Source organism: Centropristis striata, chromosome 20, assembly GCF_030273125.1.
Source record: "Centropristis striata isolate RG_2023a ecotype Rhode Island chromosome 20, C.striata_1.0, whole genome shotgun sequence".
In the NCBI taxonomy this organism is placed as follows: Eukaryota; Metazoa; Chordata; class Actinopteri; order Perciformes; family Serranidae; genus Centropristis; species Centropristis striata.
Window position 1 is genome coordinate 1,478,824 of NC_081536.1, and position 16,989 is coordinate 1,495,812.

The 16,989-nt window shown below is 32.8% G+C and overlaps 1 protein-coding gene across 1 annotated transcript in view; it reads right to left on the reverse strand.

Moving 5' to 3' along the window:
- LOC131993242 (adhesion G protein-coupled receptor A3) overlaps positions 1–16,989 on the reverse strand; it is a 436,008-nt gene that overhangs the window by 137,871 nt on the left and 281,148 nt on the right. The gene's annotated exons all lie outside the window — the stretch shown is intronic.

Sequence of the window (16,989 nt, forward strand, 5' to 3'; positions counted from 1 at the left end):
CTCCCATAGAGGAAAAAAAAGAGTGAGAAATTGCTTTTTCTTTTTTTTTATTTCCCTCTCTCTCCAGGAGTGGAGGCGACCATAGACCACAAGTGACCAAGGGAATGAGAATCACGTTTGAAGCGCTCTAGTGCGCCTATTTGGTCAGGCTCCCTGCCGCAGAGGTGGAAATGGTTCTTACCATTTCAGCTTGAGGGCACATCAACACTGCAGCTTGATTTAAAGAGACAACCGGTCTGACTTTATCTTCTTTTCACCGAATATAAACACCGAAGAACAACCCCGAAAAAAATCCACACATGGCCACATTTGGGGGTAAAAAAAAAAAAGGTTTCTAGAAGAAAAAGAAAAGCTTGGGCATGTCAAGGTGTAGGGACTCGCCATCTTTGTGCACAAGTTAATCCAAAGTGATCTTGTAAAGTTGCTTTTAAACTGCAAGCAAAACCCCTCCAAGCATCCCCTGGGCAGGCATTCATTCATTAATCCCATTAGAGTTGCATTTAAAATCCACAATTTCTGTTACAACCTGCTCATTTTTGCATATGGAACAAATGGCATAATAGCAGCCAGGAGTCCTGTCTGTCTGTCCCAAAGTAAATCTGAGCTGGAATCCAAAAGGAACCAGCCTTTTTGGAGCTGCAGCTGCAGGAACTTTGCCACAGCTTTAGTGAATTGAGCCCCTGGTGGACGGAAATGTTGTTCCAGGGTGTGTGTCTGTGTGTCTGGCTGCACTCAGGACAGGACAGGCAGCTCTTAACCCAGCCAAAAGATCAGCTTTAATAATAAAAAAGCCTCCGAAGTGGCTCTGTCAGCAGAAATATAAGACCTGCACACTGCACTCAATGCTTCCCATCAGGTGATAGAAATACACAGGCTCCAACCTGCTCAATATTTCATATGTCAGGAATGAACGCATGTATAATACACATGCATTAACTGGAAGTAAATAAACCTGGGTGTTAGTTTAAATCACATCAATATTGGTACCAAGGCTGCTTTCTAAAATGTTTTCCTTTTTTTTTTATTATTCCATTTATTTATTTTCCATTTAATTTAATTAATATTATAAATTAAATTAATTAATTTATTTATTAACTTATTTATTTGCAGATTTTTATTTTATTCTCATTTAATTTATATTATTAATTAAGTTAACTGATTTATTTACTTATTTATTTTTATTCTAATTCAAATTATATTTTATTGTAAATGAAATTGACGAATTTATTTACTTATTTGTATTTTTCTATTTTTTTATTCTCATTTAATTTATATTATAGATGAAATTAACTGATTTATTTACTTTTTTATTCTAATTCAAATTATATTTTATTGTAAATGAAGTTGACTAATTTATTTACTTATTTGTATTTTTCTATTTTTTATTCTCATTTAATTTATATTATGAATTAAATTAACTGATTTATTTACTCATTTATTTTTTCATCCATTTAAAATTATATTTTATTGTAAATGAAATTAACTTATTTATTTACTTATTTATTTCTATTTTTATTCTCATTTAATTTATATTATGAATGAAATTAACTGATTTATTTACTCATTTATTTTTTCATTCAATTTAAGTTATATTTTATTGTAAATAAAATCAACCTATTTATTTACTCTTTTATTTGTATCTTTTTTATTCTCATTTAAATTATATTATAAATGAACTGATTTATTCACTTTTATATTCTGATTTAATTTTAAATAGATTATAAATTAAATTAACTGATTTATTTACTTACTTATTTGCATGTGTATTTTATTCTCACTTAATTTTTATTATAATTATATTGATTTTATTTTGTCTTTATCATTTTTTATTCTTCTAGATACTTAACTTATTATCATCATCATCATTATTATTAATGTTCACCTGCCTTTTTACTTATCTCTCTCTCCTCTTCTACCATTTGCATATTCATCTGATCATTATCCATAAACATGTGAACTTTGTTGTTGATTTTATTTGTTTGTTTTATCTTTAACTGTATTTTAACTGTTTGAACTGTGAAGCGGCTTCGTGTACCCTGAAAAGCACTCTATAAATATATTTTTTATTATAATACAACACACTATACTCACTCAAATAACTGTGGATCAATCATATTAAAATCCTGGACTATAATATACACCTTTTCTTTAAAATATTTCTTTATTAGAATATTTTAAAATCTTTTTAACTATAATAATTATTTAATCATTATGAACTATTGTTTAATCCTTGTTGTCTCCTGTTTTTGTGGTTTTGTTTGTATTGTAAAGCACTTTGAGCTGAGTTTTATGTTATAAAGGTGCTACATTATATACATTTTATATACTGTCAATTTGTGTCTTTTTGGTCATTTTGTTTCCTTTTTTGTTGATTTTCTGTCTTTTTTTGCCATTTTCTGTCTTTTTGGTTATTTTGTGTCTTTTTTTATCATTTTGTGTCTTTTTTTGATAATTTTGTGGTCAATTTGTGTCTTTTTTAGTCATTTTGTGTCTTTTTTTTTATAATTTTGTGGTCAATTTGTGTCTTTTTTGGTCATTTTGTGTCTTTTTTTATCATTTTGTGGTCAATTTGTGTCTTTTTTGGTCATTTTGTTTCCTTTTTTGGTCATTTTCTGTCTTTTTTTTGCCATTTTCTGTCTTTTTGGTCATTTTGTTTCTTTTTTTTAATCATTTTGTGTCTTTTTTGGTCAAACTGCAATTTACAGTGCAGTAACTTAACATATTTCATGCTCAAATGCATGTTTAACAGTATAAATAGGAATACAAAAGGTTTGAAGCAAATAAAAAATAACAAACTGTGATTTCTTTTTTTTTCAGTGCAAGAACAGCAGACCAACATTAATTGCAAGAAGTAATTTTGTGCATTTTTACACTGCACTTTTAAGATTTCATGCTCAGATGCATGTAGTTGTACTGAGGGCCACTTCAAGTGATCGTGCGGGCCGTATGTGGCCCCCGGGCCTCCAGTTGCCCACCCCTGCCTTAGACTGATCTCCTCTGTTGATGATTACACAGAAACTGTTTATTCAACAACTGAGCTTATTAAGACATTTCTGCACAATGAACAGATTTTCCAGGAAGAAGACCAAAAAACAGTGTTTATCCAGTAAGTGACCCTAATGGAGAATTATGCTAATGAGGCGGCTGATGATGTGTTCATAGTAAAGATAATGATTGTGTTAGTGAAGGCGAGGGCTCACTTTCCAGATGAAGTCCGCTTTGTTGGGCCTTCAATCACGTCACCCTGCAGTGTGAGGGATCAGGGGGCGGAGCTTCCTGAGGCCCATAAAGTCCTCACAGCTAACGGGAGCTGCTTAGTCAGACCTCAGCCAATCAATGTCCAGGAGAAGGATGGACACATTTCTTAATCAAGTTAAACAAGATAAAGCTCCTTTGTCCATTGTGGTTTGGTTTGGTTTTATTTGCACAGTTAGAATTACATAAAAATGACAAAGATAATATATAATGTAAAGTGCAGGAGAGGCAGAAAACCCAGATGGGCTTATTTATTTAAAGCCTCCACCTAAACCTGTGCATTTATATATATGTTTTGTGTTTTATTGTTCCTTTTAATCTCAGTCCTTTGCTATCAGTCTAAAGGTCCATTCTGACCTCCTGAGTGTGTATCAGTCAGCTTCAAGCCAGAGACTCCTTGGAAAGTAACTTGATACTTTGGGATTTGTCAAAAAAGACACAAAATTACCCAAAAAATTATCAAATTGATCACAAAATGATCAAAAAAACACAAAATGGCCCAAAAATTACATAAAATTAAGCAAAAAAGGACTCAAATTGACCACAAAATGAGAAAAAAATGACCACGAAAAGACACAAATTGACCAAAAAAGACACAAAATGACCAAAAAAGACGAAATGACCAAAAGAAGACACAAAATGACCCAAAAAAGAAACAAAATGACCAAAAAAGACACAAAATGACAAAAAAAGACAAATTGACCAAAAAAGACACAAAATGACCAAAAAAAGACAAAATGACCAAAAAAGACTCAAAATGACCAAAAAAAAGACACAATTACCCAAAAAAGACACAAAATGACCAAAAAAAGACACAAAATGACCCAAAAACGACACAAAATGACCAAAAAAAGACTCAAAATTACAAAAAAAAGACACAAATTACCCAAAAAAGAAACAAAATGACCCAAAAAAGACACAAAATGACCCAAAAAAAGAAACAAAATGACCAAAAAAAGACACAAAATGACCCAAAAAAGGACACAAAATGACACAAAAAAAGACACAAAATGACCAGAAAAGACCCAAAATGACAAAAAAAAAGACACAAAATGACCCAAAAAAAGACCCAAAATGACCAAAAGAAGACACAAAATGACCAAAAAAGACACAAAATGACCCAAAAAAAGACACAGAATGACCAAAAAAGACACAAAATGACCCAAAAAAGACACAAAATGACCAGAAAAGACTCAAAATGACCAAAAAAAGACACAAAATGACCAAAAGAAGACACAAAATTACCCAAAAAAGAATCAAATTGACCACAAAATGATAAAAAAAAACACAAAATGGCCAAAAAATTACATAAAATTAAGCAAAAAAGGACTCAAAATGACAAAAAATGACCACGAAAAGACACAAATTGACCATAAAAGAACCCAAAATGACCAGAAAAGACCCAAAATGACACAAAATGACCAAAAGAAGACACTAAATGACCAAAAAGACTAAAACACTTTAACACAGTGGAGACAGAGCTGACTTCCAAAATGATTTGGCGACCCCCAGAAATCATCTTGCGACCCCAAAAGGTTGAGAACATCTGCCTCAGGTCCTCTAGTTTCTTACGGTCCCAGCAGCTGTTAAATCTGAGCCAGAAGCAGCTTCTGAAAGTCAGAAAGTCCTGCAGGGCGGCTGGTGGGCCGTGGTGTGGTTAAGGGGCTGGATGTGGCCATGACAGGCTTACCGGCTGCTCCGACCGGCTGGTTTTGATCCTGCTGCCCTTCTATTATCCTGGAGAATAATTCGATATAGGTGACAGAGAGCAACGGCGTGCTCCAACACTATTCCTTTACATTACACCCTCCGTGTGTGAGCAGCCGCTGGTGATTTTACAGGATTGGGTTTGTTCGCTATTAGTTTCTGCATTGACTCAGTCTTGAAAGGCTATTGATTTTCATCCTGCAGTGTGTGTGTGTGTGTGTGTGTGTGTGTGTGTGTGAGCATGAAAGACAGAGAATCCTTGCCTTGAAATTTATGTTGCATCATTTCCTTTCTCCAAACAGCTCAAGCTTGGCAGCGTGTTTCCGAGACGTCATGATACAGACATCAGACGTGGAGGCGGAGAGGAGACAGGAGGCTAGAACCACACGGTTCTCCAAAGGGTGCCCCGTGTCGTACGGAGAACACAAACGCCAGGTGACCTCCATCCCCGGGGGGAATGTTTTCAAGGCGTGCAACTCACAAAAAGAAACCTTATCTCGTACACTTGTCTCCTCATCTCTTTCTACATCTTTTATCCTCTTTTATGTGGCGTATCAAAGGGATTTACAGCCCAGAGGGCGTGCTGCACGGGGCACCATTCCTAGCGACAATCTATGTTCCTCCTGAGCAACCTAAACAGCTACATTTCCTCAACCCCGACGCCACCGGGAACCTCACATTGGGGTCGCGAGATGATTTCTGGGAGTCTCCAAATCAGCTCTGTCTCCACTGTGTTAAAGTGTTCATGTGTGAATGTGTTTTCGGTCACTTAATGTCTTTTTTTGGTCATTTTGTGTCTTTCTTTGATCATTTTGTGTCTTTTTTTGGTCATTTTGTGTCTTTTTTTGTCATTTTTGATCATTTTGTGTCTTTTTTGATCATTTTGTGTCTTTTTTTGGTCATTTTGTGTCTTTTTTTGATCATTTTGAGTCTTTTTTGATAATTATGAGTCTTTTTTTGATAATTTTGTGTCTTTTTTTGGTCATTTTGTGTCTTTTTTTGATCATTTTGTGGTCAATTTGTGTCTTTTTTGGTCATTTTGTTTAATTTTTTGGTAATTTTGTGTCTTTTCTGTTCATTTTGTGTCTTTTTTTGGTCATTTTGTGTCTTTTTTTGATCATTTTGTGACTTTTTTTGATCATTTTGTGTCTTTTTTTGATCATTTTGTGTCTTTTTTTTGTCATTTTGTGTCTTTTTTTGTCATTTTGTGTCTTTTTTGATCATTTTGTGTCTTTTTTTGGTCATTTTGTGTTTTTTTGTCATTTTGTGTCTTTTTTTGATAATTTTGAGTCTTTTTTTTGGTCATTTTGTGTCTTTTTTTGATCATTTTGTGTCTTTTTTTGGTCATTTTGTGTCTTTTTTTGGTCATTTTGTGTCTTTTTTTTTTTAATCATTTTGTGTCTTTTTTTTTACCATTTTGTGTCTTTTTTTTTTAATCATTTTGTGTCTTTTTTTTTTTTTACCATTTTGTGTCTTTTTTTGGTCATTTAGTGTCTTTTTTTTTATCATTTTGTGTCTTTTTTTGGTCATTTTGTGTCTTTTTTTAATCATTTTGAGTCTTTTTTTGATCATTTTGTGTCCTTTTTTGGTCATTTTCTGTCTTTTTTTATCATTTTGTGTCTTTTTTTGATCATTTTGTGTCTTTTTGGTCATTTTGTGTCTTTTTTTTGGTCATTTTGTGTCTGTTTTTGGTCATTTTGTGTCTTTTTTGACCATTCTGTGTCTTTTTTTTGTCATTTTGTGTCTTTTTTTGTCATTTTGTGTCTTTTTTGATCATTTTGAGTCTTTTTTTGATCATTTTGTGTCTTTTTTTGGTCATTTTGTGATCATTTTCTGTTCATTTTGTGTCTTTTTTGGTCATTTTGTTTCCTTTTTTTGGTCACTTAATGTCTTTTTTTGGTCATTTTGGTCACTTATCTGGTATACTTGTCTCCTCATCTCTTTCTACATCTTTTTTCCTCTTTTATGTGACGTATCAAAGGGATTTACAGCCCAGAGGGCGTGCTGCACGGGGCACCATTCTTAGCGACAATCTATGTTCCTCCTGAGCAACCTAAACAGCTACATTGGTCATTTTGTGTCTTTTTTGATCATTTTGAGTCTTTTTTTGATCATTTTGTGTCTTTTTTGGTCATTTTGTGGTCAATTTGTGTCTTTTTTTGATCATTTTGTGTCTTTTTTTGGTCATTTTGTGTCTTTTTTTGGTCATTTTGTGTTTTTTTGTCATTTTGTGTCTTTTTTTGATAATTTTGAGTCTTTTTTTTGGTCATTTTGTGTCTTTTTTTGATCATTTTGTGTCTTTTTTTGGTCATTTTGTGTCTTTTTTTGGTCATTTTGTGTCTTTTTTTTTTTAATCATTTTGTGTCTTTTTTTTTACCATTTTGTGTCTTTTTTTTTTAATCATTTTGTGTCTTTTTTTTTTTTTACCATTTTGTGTCTTTTTTTGGTCATTTAGTGTCTTTTTTTTTATCATTTTGTGTCTTTTTTTGGTCATTTTGTGTCTTTTTTTAATCATTTTGAGTCTTTTTTTGATCATTTTGTGTCCTTTTTTGGTCATTTTCTGTCTTTTTTTTATCATTTTGTGTCTTTTTTTGATCATTTTGTGTCTTTTTGGTCATTTTGTGTCTTTTTTTTGGTCATTTTGTGTCTGTTTTTGGTCATTTTGTGTCTTTTTTGACCATTCTGTGTCTTTTTTTTGTCATTTTGTGTCTTTTTTTGTCATTTTGTGTCTTTTTTGATCATTTTGAGTCTTTTTTTGATCATTTTGTGTCTTTTTTTGGTCATTTTGTGATCATTTTCTGTTCATTTTGTGTCTTTTTTGGTCATTTTGTTTCCTTTTTTTGGTCACTTAATGTCTTTTTTTGGTCATTTTGGTCACTTATCTGGTATACTTGTCTCCTCATCTCTTTCTACATCTTTTTTCCTCTTTTATGTGACGTATCAAAGGGATTTACAGCCCAGAGGGCGTGCTGCACGGGGCACCATTCTTAGCGACAATCTATGTTCCTCCTGAGCAACCTAAACAGCTACATTGGTCATTTTGTGTCTTTTTTGATCATTTTGAGTCTTTTTTTGATCATTTTGTGTCTTTTTTGGTCATTTTGTGGTCAATTTGTGTCTTTTTTTGATCATTTTGTGTCTTTTTTTGGTCATTTTGTGTCTTTTTTTGGTCATTTTGTGGTCAATTTGTGATCAATTTGTGTCTTTTATGGTCATTTTGTGTCTTTTTTTTTTGATCATTTTGTGTCTTTTTTTGGTCAATTTGTGTCTTTTTTTGTCATTTTGTGTCTTTTTTTGTCATTTTGTGTCTTTTTTTTACCATTTTGTGTCTTTTTTTGGTGATTTTGTGTCTTTTTTGACCATTTTGTGTCTTTTTTTTAATCATTTTGTGTCTTTTTTGATCATTTTGAGTCTTTTTTTGATCATTTTGTGTCTTTTTTGGTCATTTTGTGTCTTTTTTTGGTCATTTTGTATCTTTTTTTTTTTACCATTTTGTGTCTTTTTTTGTCATTTTGTGTCTTTTTTGATCATTTTGAGTCTTTTTTTGATCATTTCGTGTCTTTTTTTGGTCATTTTGTGTCTTTTTTTGGTCATTTTGTGTCTTTTTTTTTGTCATTTTGAGTCTTTTTTTGATCATTTTGTTTCATTTTTTGGTCATTTTGTGTCTTTTTTTTTGTCATTTTGAGTCTTTTTTTGATCATTTTGTTTCATTTTTTGGTCATTTTGTGTCTTTTTTTTGATCATTTTGTGTCTTTTTTTGGTCATTGTGTGTCTTTTTTTTAAATCATTTTGTGTCTTTTTTTGATAATTTTGTGTCTTTTTTGTGTCTTTTATTTGTCATTTTGTGTCTTTTTTTTATCATTTTGTGTCTTTTTTTGGTCATTTTGTGTCTTTTTTTTATCATTTTGTGTCTTTTTTTGGTCAATTTGTGTCTTTTTTTGATCATTTTGAGTCTTTTTTTGATCATTTTGTGTCTTTTTTGGGTCATTTTGTGTCTTTTTTTGATCATTTTGTGTCTTTTTTTTGTCATTTTGTGTCTTTTTTTTTATCATTTTGTGTCTTTTTTTGATCATTTTGTGTCTTTGTTTGGTCATTTTGTGTCTTTTTTTAAATCATTTTGTGTCTTTTTTTGGTCATTTTGTGTCTTTTTTTGGTCATTTTGTGTCTTTTTTGACCATTTTGTGTATTTTTTTGTCATTTTGTGTCTTTTTTGATCATTTTGAGTCTTTTTTTGATCATTTTGTGTCTTTTTTTGGTCATCTTGTGTCTTTTTTTGGTCATTTTGTGTCTTTTTTTGATCATTTTGTGTCTTTTTTTGGTCATTTTGTGTCTTTTTTTTAAATCATTTTGTGTCTTTTTTTGATCATTTTGTGTCTTTTTTCGGTCATTTTGTGTCTTTTTTGACCATTTTGTGTCTTTTTTTGGTCATTTTGTGTCTTTTTTTTGTCATTTTGTGTCTTTTTTGACCATTTTCTGTCTTTTTTTTGGTCATTTTGTGTCTTTTTTGACCATTTTGTGTCTTTTTTGACCATTTTGAGTCTTTTTTGGTCATTTTGAGTCTTTTTTTGGATCATTTTGTGTCTTTTGTTTTATCATTTTGTGTCTTTTTTGACCATTTTGTGTCTTTTTTGATCATTTTGAGTATTTTTTTGATCATTTTGAGTCTTTTTTGGATCATTTTGTGTCTTTTTTGATCATTTTGAGTCTTTTTTTGGATCATTTTGTGTCTTTTTTTGGTCATTTTGTGTCTTTTTTGGTCATTTTGTTTCCTTTTTTTGGTCACTTAATGTCTTTTTTTGGTCATTTTGGTCACTTATCTGGTATACTTGTCTCCTCATCTCTTTCTACATCTTTTATGTGGCGTTTCAAAGGGATTTACAGCCCAGAGGGCGTGCTACACGGGGCACCATTCTTAGCGACAATCTATGTTCCTCCTGAGCAACCTAAACAGCTACATTTCCTCAACCCCGACGCCACCGGGGACCTCACACTTCAGAGTTGATTTAGCTGGTTGTACCTCAGCCGTCAGACCTTCCTCCAAGCCCCGCCCCCTCCAGCAGGGCAGCACGCAAATATTGTTTCCGTATGTTTTTTTTACACAGTCAGCTCTGTCTCCACTGTGTTAAAGTGTTAATGTGTGAATGTGTTTTTGTGTCACTAAATGTCTTTTTTTGGTCATTTTGTGTCTTTTTTTGGTAATTTTGAGTCTTTTTTTGATAATTTTGTGTCTTTTTTGGGTAATTTTGTGTCTTTTTTGTGTCTTTTTTTTGTCATTTTGTGTCTTTTTTGACCATTTTGTGTCTTTTTTGACCATTTTGTGTCTTTTTTTTGTCATTTTGTGTCTTTTTTTTATCTTTTTGAGTCTTTTTTTGATCATTTTGTGTCTTTTTTTGGTCATTTTGTGTCTTTTTTTATCATTTTGTGTCTTTTTTTGATCATTTTGTGTCTTTTTTTGATCATTTTGTGTCTTTTTTTGACCATTTTGTGTCTTTTTTTGTCATTTTGTGTCTTTTTTGTCATTTTGTGTCTTTTTTGATCATTTTGAATTTTTTTTTTTTTGGTCATTTTGTGTCTTTTTTGATCATTTTGTGTCTTTTTTTGGTCATTTTGTGTCTTTTTTGATCATTTTGAGTCTTTTTTTTGATAATTTTGAGTCTTTTTTTTATCATTTTGTGTCTTTTTTTGGTCATTTTGTGTCATTTTTTGATCATTTTCTGTTCATTTTGTGTCTTTTTTGGTCATTTTGTTTCCTTTTTTTGGTCACTTAATGTCTTTTTTTGGTCATTTTGGTCACTTATCTGGTATACTTGTCTCCTCATCTCTTTCTACATCTTTTATCCTCTTGTATGTGGCGTTTCAAAGGGATTTACAGCCCAGAGGGCGTGCTGCACGGGGCACCATTCTTAGCGACAATCTATGTTCCTCCTGAGCAACCTAAACAGCTACATTGGTCATTTTGTGTCTTTTTTGATCATTTTGAGTCTTTTTTTGATCATTTTGTGTCTTTTTTGGTCATTTTGTGGTCAATTTGTGTCTTTTTTTGATCATTTTGTGTCTTTTTTTGGTCATTTTGTGTCTTTTTTGATCATTTTGAGTCTTTTTTTGATCATTTTGTGTCTGTTTTTGGTCATTTTGTGTCTTTTTTTTTTTACCATTTTGTGTCTTTTTTGTCATTTTGTGTCTTTTTTTGATCATTTTGAGTCTTTTTTTGATCATTTTGTGTCTTTTTTTATCATTTTGTGTCTTTTTTTGATAATTTTGTGTCTTTTTGGTCATTTTGTATCTTTTTTTGACCATTTTGTGTCTTTTTTTTGTCATTTTGTGTCTTTTTTGATCATTTTGAGTCTTTTTTTGGTCATTTTGTGTCTTTTTTTGTCATCTTGTGTCTTTTTTGATCATTTTGAGTCTTTTTTGATCATTTTGTGTCCTTTTTTGGTCATTTTGTGTCATTTTTTGATCATTTTGTGGTCATTTTGTGTCTTTTTTGGTCATTTTGTTTCCTTTTTTTGGTCACTTAATGTCTTTTTTTGGTCATTTTGTGTCTTCTTTTGGTCATTTTGTGTCTTTTTTTGGTCATTTTGTGTCTTTTTTTGGTCATTTTGTGTCTTTTTTTTTGTCATTTTGTGTCTTTTTTGATTATTTTGAGTCTTTTTTTTATCATTTTGTGTCTTTTTTTGAACATTTTGTGTCTTTTTTTGATCATTTTGTGTCTTTTTTTGATCATTTTGTGTTTTTTTGGTCATTTTGTGTCTTTTTTTGATCATTTTGAGTCTTTTTTTGATCATTTTGTGTCTTTTTTTTGTCATTTCGCGTCTTTTTTTGGTCATTTTCTGTCTTTTTTTGGTCATTTTGTGGTCAATTTGTGGTCATTTTGTTTCATTTTTTTTGGTAATTTTGTGTCTTTTCTGTTCATTTTGTGTCTTTTTTGGTCATTTTGTTTCCTTTTTTTGGTCACTTAATGTCTTTTTTTGGTCATTTTGGTCACTTATCTGGTATACTTGTCTCCTCATCTCTTTCTACATCTTTTATCCTCTTTTATGTGGCGTTTCAAAGGGATTTACAGCCCAGAGGGCGTGCTGCACGGGGCACCATTCTTAGCGACAATCTATGTTCCTCCTGAGCAACCTAAACAGCTACATTGGTCATTTTGTGTCTTTTTTGATCATTTTGAGTCTTTTTTTGATCATTTTGTGTCTTTTTTGGTCATTTTGTGGTCATTTTGTGTCTTTTTTGGTCATTTTGTTTCCTTTTTTTGGTCACTTAATGTCTTTTTTTGGTCATTTTGTGTCTTCTTTTGGTCATTTTGTGTCTTTTTTTGGTCATTTTGTGTCTTTTTTTGGTCATTTTGTGTCTTTTTTTTTGTCATTTTGTGTCTTTTTTGATTATTTTGAGTCTTTTTTTTATCATTTTGTGTCTTTTTTTGAACATTTTGTGTCTTTTTTTGATCATTTTGTGTCTTTTTTTGATCATTTTGTGTTTTTTTGGTCATTTTGTGTCTTTTTTTGATCATTTTGAGTCTTTTTTTGATCATTTTGTGTCTTTTTTTTGTCATTTCGCGTCTTTTTTTGGTCATTTTCTGTCTTTTTTTGGTCATTTTGTGGTCAATTTGTGGTCATTTTGTTTCATTTTTTTTGGTAATTTTGTGTCTTTTCTGTTCATTTTGTGTCTTTTTTGGTCATTTTGTTTCCTTTTTTTGGTCACTTAATGTCTTTTTTTGGTCATTTTGGTCACTTATCTGGTATACTTGTCTCCTCATCTCTTTCTACATCTTTTATCCTCTTTTATGTGGCGTTTCAAAGGGATTTACAGCCCAGAGGGTGTGCTACACGGGGCACCATTCTTAGCGACAATCTATGTTCCTCCTGAGCAACCTAAACAGCTACATTTCCTCAACCCCGACGCCACCGGGGACCTCACACTTCAGAGTTGATTTAGCTGGTTGTACCTCAGCCGTCAGACCTTCCTCCAAGCCCCGCCCCCTCCAGCAGGGCAGCATGCAAATATTGTTTCCGTATGTTTTTTTTTTACACAGTTAGCTCTGTCTCCACTGTGTTAAAGTGTGAATGTGTTTTTGGTCACTTAATGTCTTTTTTTTGGTCATTTTGTGTCTTTTTTTGATAATTTTGTGTCTTTTTTTGGTCATTTTGTGTCTTTTTTGACCATTTTGTGTCTTTTTTTGTCATTTTGTGTCTTTTTTGATCATTTTGTGTCTTTTTTTTATCATTTTGTGTCTTTTTTTGGTCATTTTGTGTCTTTTTTTTTTTTTTACCATTGTGTGTCTTTTTTTGGTCATTTTGTGTCTTTTTTGATCATTTTGAGTCTTTTTTTGATCATTTTGTGTCTTTTTTGATCATTTTGAGTCTTTTTTTGATCATTTTGTGTCTTTTTTTGATCATTTTGAGTCTTTTTCTGATCATTTTGTGTCTTTTTTTGGTCATTTTGTGTCATTTTTTGATCATTTTGTGGTCATTTTGTGTCTTTTTTGGTCATTTTGTTTCCTTTTTTTGGTCACTTAATGTCTTTTTTTGGTCATTTCAAATCTTATCTGGTATACTTGTCTCCTCATCTCTTTCTACATCTTTTATGTGGCGTTTCAAAGGGATTTACAGCCCAGAGGGCGTGCTACACGGGGCACCATTCTTAGCGACAATCTATGTTCCTCCTGAGCAACCTAAACAGCTACATTTCCTCAACCCCGACGCCACCGGGGACCTCACACTTCAGAGTTGATTTAGCTGGTTGTACCTCAGCCGTCTGACCTTCCTCCAAGCCCCGCCCCCTCCAGCAGGGCAGCATGCTGTAGCCTTAGTAACCATAATCACATGCTCCCCTCCGTCTCCTGCTGGAGCCTCAGGATCATTCTCCTTCTCCTTTTTTTTTTTTCTTTCTTTACAGAGGGCATCCAGGTGAATGTCAGCTCCTATTTCAGGCTGTTCCCTCTCCTCCTCCCTCCCTCCCTCCCTCCCTCCGTCCTCCCTCACCTGCTCCTTGATGCTTGATAGAACCACAAAGCTGCAAAAACAGCCTGCAGGGCAAAACACAACAGCACTGTTTGACCCGGGGCAGCCACCAAATCACAGCATAAACATCACGCTAAAATATGGCTCTTTGCCTTCACAGGGGGGGGGATTACTGTCGACGTGTGTTTAGACAAAGAGGTGAAAATTAAGAGCCAGTGAGTGTGTTTTTATTGCGTAATCCCAAATTAGAAAAAGCCACAGCTCTGCTCCTTTGTAGATATATCTGTGGGAGAGATAAATTTATTTATTTGCGCAGGCGGCAACTTGAAAATTAACTATAAATGAAATGAATTTAGCTCAAAGGGCAGCCCGCTGAGCTCGGCCCCAGCCGAGAAGAAGAAGTGCTGACGAGCATGATGGGAGATTTGCATAATTCTTCTTCTTTTTTTTTTTTTTTGTAATCATTGGCAGTCCTGTCAGCACAGACGTGGTCAAAGACACGGTGACCATGACAAATAGGTAGACATCAGGGAGCTTCAGGGGGTCATTTCTAGCCATAATGCCTCAGAGTAACACAATTAATCACAAGAAACATTTAGCTTCTAGCGGAGCTGCTTTCCAGGTATATTTTTGTTACTGTTACTGACATTAAGAGAAGACACTACAGGCATTTCTCTCATATCAAACTCAGTTGATACGACGAATTTGGACAAATAATGAAGCAGACAACAACTAAAACATCTCTCTGTCTGTGCATTTATATGTATGTTTTGTATTTTATTGTTACTTTTAATCTAAGTCCTTTGCTATCAGTTTAAAGGTCCATTCTGACCTCCTGAGTGTGTAACAGTCAGCTTCAAGCCAGAGACTCCTTGGAAAGTAACAACTTGATACTTTGGGATTTGTCAGAAAAGACACAAAATTACCCCAAAAAAGAATCAAAATGATAAAAAAAAACACAAAATGGCCAAAAAATTACATAAAATTAAGCAAAAAAGGACTCAAATTGACCACAAAATGACAAAAAATGACCATGAAAAGACCCAAAATGACAAAAGAGACACAAAATGACCAAAAGAAGACACTAAATTACCAAAAAAAGACACAAAATGACCAAAAAAGACTCAAAATGACCCAAAAAAGACACAAAATGACCAAAAAATTGGTATCAAGAAATATTTAGGTGTATATTTGACTATATTTTGTAGATTTCTCCTCAATGTGTGACTCTTCATTTAAATGCCAAGCTGTATGTCTTGTCCATGCATTCATTATTGTGTTTATTTAGCGGTTAGTCTTGTCGAGTTCTCTCAGTATAATGCTGCAAAAATATCCATCTTAAGATTTGTAAGAGGGATATTTGAATCTTGTGTCTAGACCTAAAATATATTTGCTCCTTTAAGCTTACCAAAGAGTGGAGATTATTAAAAAATGTAATTAAAAAGGATGAAAATGGAAAAACATCAGTTTAAAGAAAACAATTTACGACCATTATACCCCTTTTCAACAACACGATCCTAGTTCTTTTGCTGGTGCTGGTTCATAGTTGGTTACTTATACGTTTGGAAACATCTCCGCTCTAATATTATCTATAATAACAACAATGATGGACTACAAATGTTGTTTCTGGCTTTGTGAGCCTACGTTGGCATCCAAACACGACATGAACAAAACCTTTGTTCTGCTCGTCTTGAATGCTACAGAGTGATTACGTTCTTATTAACAATGAATGTAAGATGTTAACATTAGACTTTGTTGTAAGCTAACGCTAGCCCACTAATGCTAACTCGCTTACGCTAATGCTGCGTTTGATTGCACTTGGAACTCGGAAAGATCTGACCTCCGAGTCAGAAAAAGTGCAATAGAACGGCCCTTGAACTTCGGGATTCCGAGTAGGTTGGAAATATGTGGAAAACGTTAAAGTAAAATTGCGCCACACACAGTGAGAGGTAAACAGTCACTTTATCTTCAACATTTAGTCTGTTATGTGTCGTTTAATTCAGCATTTGTGTTACTAAAAGTGTAGGATTACTTTGTAGTGGTATTTGCACTCCCACTCTGTTAATTAAAGAGTTTGTGTGAGCGTAGTAGGGACGAAGAAACACAGTAAAAGTGTAAAAAATATTATAGTTTTTCCCATATTTAAACTACATTAGTCTATAAGGTGTAATACTGCACTTCTTTTAATTATATCCAGGAAATTGATAAGATTTAATTATATTTTTGTCTCTTAAGTATTTGCAGACAATAATTCCATCCTATATTTGGACCCAGAGAGGACACAACCATTTAACTGTCTGTTGTACCAGGCAGCTGATGTGCTTCCCCAGAATAACTTTAAAATGCTCAAAAGACAGCCAAACAAACGTCAACTTGCTGTGGCCGGCCATGTTTTCCGAGGTTGAGCACTGAAACGCATTTACCTCGGAAGTCGGAATTTCCAACTAGGATCTTTCCGAGTTCCGAGTGCAATCGAACACAGCATAACCCGCTAATGCTAGCCTGCTATCAATAGCCCGCTAACACTAGCCCACTAACCCTAGCCCGCTAATGCAAACTCCCTAACGCTGACCCACCAACATTAGCCTGCTAACGTTAACCTGCTAACACTAATCTAATGCTAACGGGAGCATGTATCAATCACATTGCAATTAAACAAATAAAATAAAATGAATAATACATGTTTTAATTGGTAGAATAATAATAATAATAATAATAATTAAATAGTAGAAATCTTTAAAGTTTTTTTTCATGCTCTGAGCCATAAATTTCAACTCCACCTACTTACACCAAACTGACTGGTTTTAGTAAATATATTCTGAAGGTTTTTACAGAAAGATTTATCTATAAATCATTCATACAACATTTTGTTCCTTAAAAACATGATGAAAATTGATTTATTTTTTAGTTTTATTCTCTGAAATAATTAAAGGAGATATCCCAATTTCCTTCTTTAAAATTTTTTGAATCTAATATATCAACAAAATAAAATAATAACTTTGAAATGAGCTTTAACCAATGTTCAGATTCATGTCCTGGAAATATATATAAAAAAATAAGTGCATAT